The sequence below is a fragment of the Macrobrachium rosenbergii genome, chromosome 59 (genome assembly GCF_040412425.1).
Source record: "Macrobrachium rosenbergii isolate ZJJX-2024 chromosome 59, ASM4041242v1, whole genome shotgun sequence".
Classification (NCBI taxonomy): domain Eukaryota; kingdom Metazoa; phylum Arthropoda; class Malacostraca; order Decapoda; family Palaemonidae; genus Macrobrachium; species Macrobrachium rosenbergii.
In genome coordinates, this window is record NC_089799.1 from 36,043,867 (window position 1) to 36,047,760 (window position 3,894).

The 3,894-nt window shown below is 37.4% G+C and overlaps 1 long non-coding RNA gene across 1 annotated transcript; it reads left to right on the forward strand.

Annotated features, from left to right (window-relative positions):
- The first annotated feature begins 1,295 nt into the window (after positions 1–1,295).
- Positions 1,296–3,538, forward strand: LOC136837762 (uncharacterized). Its single transcript, XR_010852758.1, has 2 exons — positions 1,296–1,966; positions 2,906–3,538. It is a non-coding gene; the product is annotated as an uncharacterized lncRNA (long non-coding RNA).
- The last annotated feature ends 356 nt before the right edge of the window (positions 3,539–3,894 follow it).

A 3,894-nucleotide genomic window follows, 5' to 3' on the forward strand; every position in this document is an offset into this window, starting at 1 on the left:
ACCCTGGCTATTTCTTCTGTTGCAAGTCTTCATCGCTGCAGATTTTACTTCGGCCACTTTTGACGATGCCTTTGTTGCTATTAGCGTCAGTTATTTCCTCCTTTGTACTTTAGACAGTCATTCGTCACGTGGTGTCTTTAAGTCCTTGACTAAGTCCAACTAAGTCCATTATGGTGTACCCCAGGCATCATCCTCCCTTGTCAGATCTCATCACACTCTGGGGCTGCATTTAGGAAAAGGCCCTCGCTAGTATAGGCCAAACCAACCAACCAGCCAAGTTCTTTATGAGGTCTTTAGCGATTTTTTTCATGAAATTTTCTGAATGGAATTTTTCATCAGTTCTTGAGAATCCAGCCGAAATGTAGATCATATTTTGCGGAACCCTTGGGCATGGGGGCATCCGTTCCAATTCCCATAAAACAGTCATCTCATTCATGGCCATACGAAGATTCTCTAGAGGTATTGGCGCTAGATGAGACAAAAATACCAATCTTAACGGTGATCTGAGGCTTTATTGGAAAGCTAAATTTCCAAAGACTGACCACATCTCACTTCAACTACGCCTTCTGATCTATATACAATGTTAATAACCACTGCAGCTTATTTCCGCCCACTTTTGCTTGAATAGTTAAGTTACGTATACCTTAGTTTAACCAGACCACTGAGCTGATTAACAGCTCTCCTAGGGCTGGCCCGAAAGATTAGACTTATTTTACGTGGCTAAGAACCAACTGGTTACCTAGCAACGGGACGTACAGCTTATTGTGGAATCCGAACCACATTATAGCAAGAAATGAATTTCTATCACCAGAAATAAATTAATCTAATTCTTCATTGGTCGGCCGGAGATTCGAACTCGGGCTCTGGAGAGTGCTATCCGAGAACGGTACCGACCAGTCCAACGTAGAATCTGCTTGTGTCCATGATAAACCCTTTCTGTGAAATTTTTTTTATTATTATTATCTTTCTTAACTTGCCTTTGATGATATGCCTGTGCTTCGTTTTTGAATGGACTGACTTTTAAGTGCAAAATGGTGCCGAGGCTTGGTTTTTATATTGGGTTATTTATATAAAAAGAAAAAGTGCCTGTCAAAGCAAAAAGGAGATCCCTGATGAATATTTTTATGTATTTTGTGATTGACTAATTATGAATAAACGTATTTCTTCCAAATTTTCTTCTTTTTTTTTGTAATCGTTTACGCTAGTATCTACAAGTTGTAGCTGTAAGTACCAAGGTCTAGAGAATCTTCTCTAGACCTTGGTACGTACATCATATGCATACGTTGCCATATACAATTTGCTAATTTACAGCTGTTTTGGAATGAAATCTGAAATCTGTTTCTTAGCGAAATCTATTTCTTAGCAATATGTACCTTGCCCTGAAACTTCATAAAAAAAAACTTCTCGGTCTCTAGTTCACTTTTATCCTTTAGCTAACACCACTTGCACAATTAATAAAAAAAAATCATGTAGCCCATTACGGGTGTATTTGGGAATAAAACTGCTCAGTTCATAAACTGTAGGTTGGTAACAACTCAAATATTTTAGGAAAGGTTCTTTATTGACTTGTCCGTCATTTATCATAGGCGTCCTAGAATTCTTCCTTCCTTGAAAAAGACTGTGCTACCATTAGCTTTAGATTTGGTTACAGGAGTAGTTGAGGACTGACGGTCGTGAGAGATTGTGAGGCATCACACCTGCAGTGTTTTCTCGTTCTTTTTAATAAAAGCATTACAATAGACATGGCTGTTGCCGAAGGGATCCTCATAGCTTTAGTTGGCGGAGTGTGCTTGTTTGGGCTGCTTTGGTTTTGTCGCTGGTACTGCAAAAAACTCTGTAGTGTTGTATTACCGGATCTGAGTTTCGAAAGGTCGATAAATTAATTCAAGCGTAACTGCTGTAACCTGCAACTCGTTTCGGCGTTCTCCGGCTCAACACTAGCCCATTAACGAAGCATGCGTCACAGGTGAGTTCATAATTAATCTTTATTTTTAATTTCAATATGTGGTATGATGATGTCTTTTCAGCTCTACAACTCAGTATGTTGCAAACAGTGCATGTGTGAGATTTTATTACTCTAATAACTAAACAGTCGTACCTTGCGTATTTGTGACTTGTTAAGTATTTTAGCTTACAGGTAAATTGAATTTGTTCTAAATTTTAGCATGTTAAATATGCATAGTAATGACAGTTTCTTAAGTTTATCAAAGTAATAATTTTTTTAAGTTTATCAAAGTAATAATTTTTTTAATCTAGAGGCTGCAACCTTAATTCCTCGCACCCAATAGGTTCGAGATCCGGTACCTAAAATTTTTTTAATGTTTTGGCTGGTAGATATACATAATTACGTAATTGATTTTACCCATTGCATTTCTTTGCTACCAGTAAATTTTAAAGTGCGATGATTTATAAAGATATATAAATAAAGGCGACAAGGCAAAGCGCTTGGGAGCTCTTAGCCATTCATTGCTCAACATAGTGAACAGAAGTTGGAGTGACTAAACAGCAAGATGGAGAAAGGTACCAGGAATGGAGGTAAAGTAAGAGGCAGCTAAGTCTTAGCCAAAGGGACGTCCATTGCTAATACCCTTTAATGAAGTCTACAGTGCACCACGTGAGGTGCCTTGAAGGCACTAACCCCAAACGGGGAATATGAGACGATAATCGAAACGTTTAGCATTCTATAGAATATCTGAGAAAAAATGGTATAGGTATGTGAACTTAGGTGGCATACAGTTCTCCAGATCAAATGTTAACGTTTGCCTGTAGGAAAGAAGTCTGAGTGGTTAAGGTTACTGGAAGATCAGTTTAAATAAGCAGGACTGTTTTTAAAGGCCTAGACGTAAAATATCCAGCAGAATAGAAATTAACGAACTTTGTTGATTCCTGTTTTCCTTTATTCCAGAGTTTGTGCCTTCTGCTCCGTTTTTGCAGTTAACCATGACCTGCGTTTATTTTAAAACTCCGGGGACAGCTGAATTCTCATTTTGAAGAATGACTAGTTCCAGTACTGAGCTCATAACCACATTTCTTGTGCAGAGTAGTTTCAGCAGTGCAGAGTAGTTTCAACTGCCGCTTTACATTGTTTTATCCTTATTTGACATTAGCTTTCTTGAGGCTCTTGTTTTAAGTAGGTTTTAAAGAATCTTGTTTTTATTCAAAGTATTGTGTATATATACGTTTTCGTCGTAAACTGCAAAGACTTATATTTCTAACGCTTGTGTTAATATCCTTTTGCTCCTCGATTACAACACAGTGTAAAGAAAAGTTTTCTTCATTGAAAATGGGAAGGCGGGAGCTTTCCGGCGAATGCAACTTTTCCTTTGTCCAAGTACTGTGCTTATAATCACATTTCTTGTGCAGAGTAGTTTCAGCAGTGCAGAGTAGTTTCAACTGCCGCTTTACATTGTTTTATCCTTATTTGACATTAGCTTCCTTGAGGCTCTTGTTTTAAGTAGGTTTTAAAGAATCTTGTTTTTATTCAAAGTATTGTATTATATACGTTTTCGTCATAAACTGCAAAGACTTATATTTCTAACGCTTGTGTTAATATCCTTTTGCTCCTCGATTACAACACAGTGTAAAGAAAAGTTTTCTCCATTGAAAATGGGAAGGCGGGAACTTTTCAGGCGAAGGCAACTTTTCCTTCGTCTTAAGTTTTGTAGTTCCAGGTATGTGAATAGTTTTCCTTGAGGATGAGCATAATTGAAAGTCAAGTCTAAAGTGTTATGAAAGATTTTATTTAGGTCTGACGTATGATATAAAATTCTTTCATTTTAGTGTCCATGACTTTTTCAAAATCATGTACCTGACTACCAGGGGTTGCCTTTGAAGTGTCTGGATGGTTTTTGAAAGCATAATCTGGAAAAAATTGTTCTAAAGCAAACCTTTTTT